Genomic DNA, 10,424 nt, shown 5'->3' with positions numbered 1-10,424 from the left:
ATCTATCTACAAGACTCTCAAATATCTACCAACTGCAACCCTTCAATTAGCAGAACCACTCATCACAAAATCTGATCATTATGAACAGACTTATAAGGCATTACAAACTTTACATAACAAGACTATGAAAATAATTCATAATGACTCTCATAATCTTGAACTCATTTCCAAACTGCGTGTAGTACCTAATGCCAATTCTGATATCCATAAAGATAATGCAGATCATATAGGACAAACGTAATTTTGCTGAAACTCTTGGATCAATTTTTATCACCTTAGCCTGTACATCCAATTGGAATATTATCAACCCAGCTTATTATATTCAACAAGGTATTCATTCTATTTACTCTATAGGACATTTCTTTAAAGAGATATCACTTTACTTCTGTATTGTATTTGTACTCCTTAAAATTAATGTTTGCTATTCTATGTAGGAAAAAAACACCGTAAAATACAAAATAAGTATGTCTGATCCCTGCACTGTACACAACGTCGAGATCACGGGGTGGAATGTATAAGGGAACAAAAATATTTACTTAACTGTGTGAACCAAAATTTTTGGTCACTTACTTGGGACTAATTAAATACGAGTAACAGGTCAGAACATTCATCTTGGACACTAATCTAGGCAGTAGAGATATAGCAGGAAAAGAAACAAAGGATCTACCCTCTGGAAGGGTGATAAGAAGATAATATAACTGAGTGATGAGAGGCTGGGAGAATCCACTCTCACCCTTTCCTACCTCTTGTAGCCAGGAGTGGGGGAAATATCTGTAAGAGTTTCAATCTTAGCTGACTCTGTCCTTCCCAAGCTCTCCTTTCCCCTCCCTTGTTTCTGGTCCTGCTGCTGGCCATCCAGGAAAGCTCTGGTCACCTCTACACTGGACCTTGTCCTTTCTTCTGTAGTGTGTGTCAACATGCTTCTCAGTCAGAGATCAGTCCCTAGCTCCTGAGCAGGACCAGCAGAGAAAAGCTGCCTCTGTCCTAGTGTGCTCACAGGATTCACATAGTTGGACTGCTTAATCAGTGTAACCACAAAACTGTAACCACAGGGTGGAATGGGGGGAGCAGCATGAGCCTCAATTATAATGAGGGCCACCATGTTCCACTTGTAAGCACCCTGAGCACTCCCAGTTCAATGACTGCCCCCCACTTCCTGGGGCCAGGCTATGGGCCCACTTGAGAGAGAGAATTCTTGCCTACGAGGTGACTGGTGGCCCACCAAACTTACCCACCTAGAAGGTAACCTAATACAAAGAAATAATCCTATGCATGGGATATATACTGGATACTGAATGCTTTTTCCTGTGTTGAATAATTGAATTTCATAATAAATATAACTAATTCGAAAAGGATTGATTTCCAAGTATCACATCAAAGCCAGTGGGGTAGATACATCAAGGTTCACTGTGGGTCTAAGTTCGACCCACTCTCATATCACAAATGTGTAAAAAAAAAAAAAAAGTAATGGAGGCACTTTAAAATGGAGTTGGAGAAGACATTCAAAGAACTGCCTTGCAGTCTCATGCCTCAAACCTTTGGAATGTTAAAACATGGCAAAATAACCCTTGGACTGGACCTAAAGCAGCATTTTATCCCAAACAACTGTTTGCAAAGATAACTGATGACTACCAGACTGAAAATTAAAAACATTTTTTAGAATTAGCATCACTATGTTAGCTTATCTGCACCTATAGAAATTCCTTCCTTCTATTGATATAATTGTTCCTCTTCCCTTTCTCATAAATACTCCTTTACTTTTGCCTTCTAACTTGAACACTTTGGGTTTGTTTGAATCAGTGCTTTCTCAATGGCTCTTCTTTTGGGTCTTGAATAAATACTTGTTGCCTCACTTTGGCCTTTTATTTTTAGGTTAACAAATGTATTCATCTCTGAGGCATAAATTCCCATATCCCTAAGTAGCAACTCAGGAATCCAGCATTAAAAAGAACATAGGCCCTACTATAGGTATAAACTTTTAACATGCCAATTTACCAACAATGAAGTTTCTGCAGGAGGACAATAGATATAGGCCCTTCTTTATTTCTAATTGTCTAGAAAGGTGAAAGCTTATGAGACCCAAAAGGAGTAGACCTGAAAATTTAAAGGACTAATGGCAGTGCTTTTGGCCAAGATATTTGGAGTTTCTACAGATTTTGCCAATCAAATCTTAATAATGCCATTAGTACATTTGTCTAAACCTAAAGACTGAGGATGGTAAGTACAGTTAAAGTGCCGTAGAACTGGCCAAATGGCACAGACTCATTGTAGCTCCCAACCAGTAAAAAAGGTTCTTCAGTCACTGTGGAGTTGGAGAGGAGCTCCCCAAGTGGGAACAATCTTTTCTGACAGGACTTTAGCCACTGGAGAGGCATTAGTTTCTCTGTAAGGAAAAGCTTCAGTCCAGCGAGAAACATACATATCATGACTAAAACATATCAATATCCATGATACAGGGGAGGCTGTAGAAAATCTATTTGCCAAACCTCAAATGGTCCGTTAGGCAACTTAAAATGTCTGGGGGCAGTGAGAATGGTCTTCCCTGGGTTGTACTTTGGACACGTGGGACTCCTAAGGTAGGCACTTTTTGTACCTTGTTAATATCTCTCCACTAATATTGATTCATGAATGTTATCATTTTGTCAGTGGACCAATGGCTTAATGTGTGTACAGTAGTCAGGAGTGGAAGTTTTAGAGTTTCTGGTAGGACTGGGTTGTTATTTGGTCCAAACCAGAGCTTTCTCTTCTTATCAAACCAGCAATTGCTGGATTTCCAATCTTGTTTTTCTTTTTCCAAAGCCAGTTGTTGGCTTCTGTGGCCAGTCTTTCTAAGTTATTAACTGGAGAAACATCTCTTTAGACCACAACAGAGGTTTGACTGCTGCTCATGCCTTTAAGGGCAGGCAACATTCTTAGCAGAAATATCAGCAAAGTGATTTCCCTTAGCTTCCAGGAAGACAAGTTTATAATGTCCTGAAATCTAATAATAGCTAAAGCATTAGGTAAAAGTATAGCATCCTATAATTGCTGAACATATGGATCATTTTTCATTTTATCTCCATTGAAGGTAAGGAAACCACATTGATTCCGGAACATTCCAAAGTCATGAACTACTCCAAAGGCATATCTACTGTCAGTATAAATGCTGGCAGTTTTACCCTTTATTAAAATGCAAGCTTGAAGGCATAGAATTCAGCCTGCTGTGCTGAAGTAGCCAAAAGCAAAGATGCTGCCTGCCTCAGAGACTTCAAAAGGGGTTACAATAGCATAACCAGGGCAGTACTTACCATTTTCAGGTATGAACCATCTCTAAACCATGAGAAATCAGCTTTACCTAGAGGAGTCTCCTGTAAATAGTCACGAAGAGTCATAAGGCGATCTATCTGTGTCAAGTAGTCAAGAAATGCTTCGTCAGTCTCAGAAAGAAAAGTAGCTGGATTAAGTTATTACAATGTGAAAGTTATACCTAAGCAGTCAACAAAAAGATTTCATAGGAAATAAGGTGACTAACTGAAAGATGCTGGGTACGATGAGAATTCAGGAGAGCTTCTATTGCATGAGGTACAAAGATGGTTGGAGGAAATCCCGTAACAATTTCCTCTTTGGCCTTAACTGAGAACAGTTGCTACAATGGCTCTAAGACAAGGCAGGTATCCCCGAGCCACAGGGTCCAATTGCTGATTATAGTATCCTAAGGGTCATGTCGATCCCCATGCTTTTGAGTGAGTACCCCAAGGGCATCTCTTCCTTTTCATGCACAAAAAGGAAACAAGGAATCTGAGAGTTAGGATGCCCCAAAGCAGGTGGATTTATTAGACTTTCTTTTAAGACTTTTAAGGCTATGTCATCCTGTTCTTCCCATAAAATGGGTCAGGACTGTCATTCTTTAGTAAAACATACAGAGGTTTTGCCATAGGAAAGAGGTTTGGGATCCAATTTCAGCAGTAGATGGCTAGCCCCGCCAAACCTCACAATTAACACTTAGTTTTGGGCCTTGGGAAACTTAGGACACTATGAAGCCCATCTGGATCCTGGTGTAGTCCTTGTTCCAAAATCAGATGTCCTAAATATCGAACTTGAGTTTGGATAGATTGTAATTTTTCTTTAGAGAACTATGTCCCTTTAAAGCCAAAAGTTCTAATAGTTCCTGTGAGAAGACCTGAGAAGAAGAGCAAAGAAGTAAATCATCCACATACTGCAATTAGGTGGAATCTTTAGGGAAAATTATATCGTCCAAATCAGTCTTCAGAATTTGTGAGAAATAATAAGGGCTTTCAGTAAAACCCTGAGGTATTACTGTCCAGGTACATTGTTTTCCTTCCCAAATGAAGGCAAAAAAAGTATTGGCTAACTTCATCAACCAGGATACTAAAGAATGCACTACACAAATCAATTACCATAAAGAATTTACTTCCAGTTGGGATAGATGATAGTAGCATATGAGCGTTAGAAACAAGATGTCGAGGGATAACAATATGGTTTATTGCTCATAGGTCCTGGACAAACCTCCATACTCGTCCCTTTGATAACGGACAGCTCAACAGGGTGGTAGTCCAAAGAGAGACCATGACACCACCCCAGAGCCCTAGTGACCATGTTCTTGTTTTATGTCCCAAGAAAGAATTCAAAGACATGACAAACAGCAAGCTGGAATGTACAAGTTTTACCAGAGTGAAAGCACACACTTAAAAATGCTCCAGCTCAGAGAGAGAGTCTGCCCCAAGCTGTCTTAATTACAGGGTTTTGTTTTTTTAGAGGTGGGGTGTCCCAAAGCTATCTATCCTGCCTCCTGGTCTTGGCTTGTTTCTCCTGCCACCTGAAGAGGAGGAGGTGGCCCAAGGCCATCTCTCTAGTCTCCTGGCCTTTGCTTATTTCTCATGCTGGAGTCTCAGGGCTTGAAATCAAAACAAGGGGAGGGCTGGGGGACAAGAGAAATTCCAGAGCAGCTAGAGGGAGAGGGCTGAGTAAAGGACTAAAGAAAAATACCAGAGTCATATCCTGGAGGCAAGGGATTTCCCTAGGCTAACTATCTTGCCTCATCTTTGGCTTTCTCACAGGTAATATAGGAGTGTAATGGAGACTTGTGCAAGGAATAATAAGGCCCTGAGTAATCTTCCATTATGGGCTTTATACCTTGAAGGGCTTCTTTACTTACAGGATATTAATTGTGGGAAGAAGTTTTGAAAGATCAATTTGAATCTTAATAGGAGGTACACTGTAGATTCTGCCCGTATCAGTTGAAGATTTTGCCCATAAAGATGGCAATTGGTCCAAAAGGGACAATTGACCAGGGCTCTCAGATTCAGCTACTGTACCATCAAAAACAGAACAAATAAAAGATGTTGAAAGGCCATTTAATTCATTTCATTGGTCATTCTGACAGTTACCATCAAACCCTAACATTATTTCTCCCTTTTGGGAAAAGAAATGCCCACTATTTGAACTGTCTTACTGCTCGGAGGCAGGGGCTGTTTTATGACAGTGGGGTTGAACACTGAGAATGTCGTACCAGTGTCAATAAGAATAGAAATAGTTAACTTACCAATTTGAAGAGAAGTTTCTCCGAGTTGATTAAGAGGAAGGATTGGGAAAAGCCCTTGTAGTTCCTCAGAGCCCCATCACTGGGGATTAGGAGGACCTTGAAAGGGCTGGTTAGAAGGCTGAGAACCTCTAAAACACTTAAATTTATGGCAATCCCTTTCCAGTGTCCTGGCTCTTTGCAATGACAGCAAAGTTTGGAGTCTCTCTGTTTCACATAGGGCCTCTCATTTGCCAAGGCTGAAAATGAAGAAATCTTGGCAATCTTAATTCTAGGTAGCTCATCTAGAGTACAGGCAAGCTGATTGGCCAAATTAACCAAATCTAGGATGGCCATAGTCTCCCATTCCATCCTTGTTCTCTTAAACAAGAGGGAAAGATCTCTGTTCAGTCCATTAACAAAGAAAAGTTACTCAAGTGGAGTCAACATATGAAGACCAGAATTTTCCTTAAGAATGACCTGAAGTCTACTATAATAGTCATGAACAGATTTATCAGACTTTTGTGAGCAAGTCTGAATTTTGCTTCCAACAACAGGCTGCGGGAAAATCTTAGGAATTGCATGTTGTAGTTTTCTAGCAAGTTTTCTAGTTTCTTCTCAAAAATTAGAGGTTTGCTTTTCTAAGTCCCTTTCAGGATGTTCCCATCTGGCAATTCCCATCCAGTGTCAAGCCTGACCTTCACCAACTAATATATGAATTAGCCGAATAAAATCAGAAAACCCAGGCCGATAGGCCTGAACAATATCAAATTCCTCAGCAAACCTGTGAGGATCCTGTTACCTTAGGGAATTCCTTTACAATGGCTCATAATACAGCTTAGTCCAGGGGACATATGAAAATTGGAGTCTGTTAGGATCCCTAGAGGGTTTAATTTTAAATTGGAAAGTACCGATAAGTTTAGAGAAACAGGAGAGAATTCAAGGGAAAATGGCACTGGAGGCAGAAGTAGAAGGCAAGACGGCATCGAAGGTGGAGAGTGAGGCAGAGTTGGGGAAACAGCGCTTGCTCAGTGCTACGGAAGAACTCATGGCTTCAGACACCGTATTCTCTCTTTTTACATTTCCTGTAGACTCTGTTAATTTTAAGACTTTACTTCTCAAAGAGGCGACTTCAAATTCTTGGTCTCATTTGGAAGCCTCAAAACCTCAGTCAAAATAGGCATTCTGAAACTGGAAAGTGCCTGTGCCCTTCAGCCAATAGACTGACACAGGAGTTGGGATACTTAAGCATTTATTATCTTATCAGAGCACGGGTGATCTGAGAAGGTAGCAGGCTAACACCTTCAAAAACTGCCTTCTCAGTTCTACTTAGGATATTTAAGGCATTATTCCAGGGGCTATGTGATGGTTGCAAGGGGGTGGGGGAGGAGGAGGGTTCTGTTGTGCTGGGGCCGTTCCTCTGGCAACGTAGTCCTACGCTGGCATTAGCAACCCAGGGACGAAGATGGAAGTAGTCTGGAAAGAATGCTAGACGAGAAGGATCAGTAAACGTAGGACATTAATCATAAGTTTCAGGGCTACTTTCCACGGTGGGATATTCCAAGATCTGGGTCAAGCTGCTGGGGACAATCGTTAAGCTATAAGGCAAGGAAAAGGGAAGCAACGGACACTGTAAGGCTTCTACTACTGGGGTCTCAACCAGGCCCTTCTACAATTCCGCTGTTTTACCAATTTTAGTGCTATTATTGTCCAATTAAGTTTTAAGAAAATTAAGTTTGGGAATCTCAAGTTCCCCAGAGTAGCCACTAATTTTCTAAATTACTTTTAGTCAGATATGTCCATTTAGTTAAATATGAGCATGAAAACTGCCCACATTTTTAACCTGTATTTGGTATCTTTGGGGGAGGAGGGACGGTCTTAAAATATTTAGATAGCTGAGATCCCATTTTTCAAAGACTTTTCTCTAGAACAAAGGACCCAAGACAATTTACAACAGCTTGAACAACATGCAGGTCGGACACCGGCCAGCCTGAACAGTCTGATCACAGAGGACCAGGTTGGAGACAAGAAGCCAGTTCTAGGAAAATAACTAACCCTTGGGGAGTCCAGATATAGGCTAAGCTGGATGGCACTCTTCTCTTTAAGACAGAACAGACTGGGCCAAACTGACTCATTTCAGTAGAAATAACCACTGTTCCCAAAGAGATCTTTAGGCAAAAGCCAGTTTAGTCTCAAAGGACAACCTGTTTCCAAAGAAATCAGGCCAACATGCCAAAGTGAGCACTCACAGAGAACAGATAAACAGGCCTTTTCAACACATGTGCATGCAAACACACACACACAACCTCTAAAGGAATCCTGAATAAAGCCCAGAGAACTTCAAAACACACAAAGTGAAAGCTCAATTGCAGAAGACACCCTAAGCTTCCGAATCGGAGAGCAAGCAAAGAGCCCAAGTGGCTCTATATCAGTAGCCAGAATCTGGTTGCTCATCTGCCCTGAAGCTGTCGAGGTTCTTCTCTGGATCCCAGATGAACTCCTAAAATGTTGACTAAAAAATATTGACTACGTGCTCTGTTACCAAAAGGACTTATTCAGGATAAAGGGTCATATTCCAGAACATGTAGACAGGGCAAGCCACATGCACACTCTGTCCTGCCTGCCAAGTTGGAGGGGTATTTTTTATGATGGATAAGGAAGTTAATGGAAGACAAGTTAGAACCCTAGAGCTTTATTATAGAGTTCTTCCTGTAGGGTCTTGCAATTACACACAGTGCAGGAACTTCCATAAACCCTAGCTCCTCCCACAGACACTCTCCACTGATGGTTTGCTTAAAGTTTCAGTTCACTTTTACCAAAATTGAGCACACATCTCCTAATAACAAGGCATTCTTGTAAATAGCCATCGCCACACTGAAGCACTTAATGAGTCAATTATATACTCTAATGTATATTCCACATACAAAGTTCTCCAATTGTCCCCTGAATCTCTTTCATAGTTTCTTTCATTCAACTTGGTGTAGGATCAAACATCTGGAGTGATTCCCTAGCATTCCTGTTTTTCTTGATATTGACTTTTTGAAGAGTCTAATGGAGCTGTTTTGCAGAACGTCTGTCTCTCAAGCTGTATTTGTCTGGTCCCCCTCCCCCCCATAACTAGATTCACTTAAAACATTTTTGGCAAATACACAACAGTGATGTAAAAACCCATTTTTGACATTCAGCATGCTAATGAGCAAGGCTTCAGAGCAGAATTGAGATACTTCTAGCAGGACTGCTAGTTGTCTGCTGGGGAGTGTGTCCCTTTCTGACATAGGGCTGTCTGAGCTTCTGGTCCTTGATATCTCCAGTGACCATCATTAGAGGCAACATTTAAGTCAAAGAGTTCTTGGGGATGGGGGTGGGGACACATTTGGCTTTGTCTGGACACATTTTTGTTTTTGGTACTGTTGGAGAGTAGGAAGAGGTCAGTGATACTGTATAACATCCCTCTTGAAAAAGAATTATCTGGCCCCAAATGTCAATAGTGGGGAGGTGGGTAAACCCAGGGAGCCACTGACCATTTCAACCAGCTGACTCCTTGGCATCATTCTTCCTCCTTCCTGAAATGCTCTACTATCCTCTGCACCATCAACATTAAACATACATACGAAAATAATTTCACAGTACTTCCTGTTAAGTACTGTGATTCACTTTTATACACCTGTATCTACATTGGCTCTCTAGTTGGCCTGTGAACTTCCTCCGCCTACCAATTCGTTATCTGAGATGAGCACTTCAATAGTTTGAGCAGGCACGGACCAACCTTATGTGGAAATAAAGGTGCCAGTGAAATCTCAAAGAGAATTGCTAACAAGTGTGCTGCAGATTAGAGTGTACAGAGTGCTTTCCAATGAATCTTGTCATCTAACCGAACAACACTTGGGGACGTGGTTTATTACGAGGTGACTGCTTTCGCACTTGAGGAACCGGTTAGTAGGGCATGGGAGAGAGAACGCCGGGCTGTGGTGCGGTGGGGATCTAATAGGGAGAGCCTAGGACGCGAGGGTAAAGGGACAGAGTGGGGGAAGGGAGAGCACCGGGCAGGGGTTGGGGAGATTGCGGTTCAGATTCGGTATTCGGCCTCTAGGTCCCACACTTAACACGGCAGGAAGCAATACTGTTTCTTCCTCTTCTCTCTCCTCCTGCAAATATCCACCGTAACGCTCAAATGGAGTCCTGGCGAAATAAAGTCAAACAAGTTCCTGAGTGGTGGTGGGCATGCTGGCTCCAGATCTCAGGAGACCCGGGCGAGTTCTGCGGTTTGCGGTGGGGGCGGGCACCGGAGGAAGGTCAGGTCTTAGGTCTCCGCCCCACCCCCACCACCAGGTAGGGCCAGTGAACAGTTGAGGCCCGAGTCTGGGCGGCAGTGCGTGGGGCGGCGGCAGGGTCCGCGTGGGAAGAAGAACAGCAGTAGAGACCACCGCTCAGCACGCAGACGTCTTTGCCACCGTGTCCGGCCTCTTCTGCCCGGCGGCGTGAGCGCCGCAGGACGACTTACTGGTTCAATCGAAGGACAAGGAGGGCTAATCATTCCGTTAAAGGCCTTGCACTGCGAGAAAACGAAACTTCCCTTGAGGTCTGACTTCCGGCGCCAACCGTGCGCACACAGGCTACCGGGGAACCGCGCACCGAAAACCTGCCCCTTCCGGCACGCACCTGGAGCCCCGCAGCCCCGCCCGCCTGCCTCACTGCCTAGCTTCGCCTACAGGTGAGAGAGGCTCCAGGTCCCGCCCCGCCGCCAGACTCCGCCCGCCAGACCCCGCCCCGTCATCCACCAGGTCCCGCCCCTCTCAATCCCGCCCCGCTAGCCCTGCCGCCAGGTGAGCAGCGCCAGACTTCGCTCCGCCGCCCGCCAGGCCGGGCTTCGCCGCCGCCAGGCCCTGTTTCACCGCCGCCAGGCCCT

At 43.3% G+C, this 10,424-nt stretch overlaps 1 long non-coding RNA gene across 1 annotated transcript; it reads right to left on the bottom strand.

Annotated features, from left to right (window-relative positions):
* Positions 1-9,381: 9,381 nt before the first annotated feature.
* On the bottom strand, positions 9,382-10,263 carry LOC111746922. The gene is made up of 2 exons (XR_002783327.1): positions 10,020-10,263; positions 9,382-9,697 (listed from the first exon to the last, which is right to left on the bottom strand). It is a non-coding gene; the product is annotated as an uncharacterized LOC111746922 (long non-coding RNA).
* Positions 10,264-10,424: the final 161 nt, after the last annotated feature.

Source organism: Pteropus vampyrus, unplaced genomic scaffold, assembly GCF_000151845.1.
Source record: "Pteropus vampyrus isolate Shadow unplaced genomic scaffold, Pvam_2.0 Scaffold205, whole genome shotgun sequence".
Taxonomy (NCBI): Eukaryota; Metazoa; Chordata; class Mammalia; order Chiroptera; family Pteropodidae; genus Pteropus; species Pteropus vampyrus.
The sequence above is the reverse complement of the archived record's forward strand: the minus strand, read 5'-3'. Positions and strand labels throughout refer to the sequence as shown.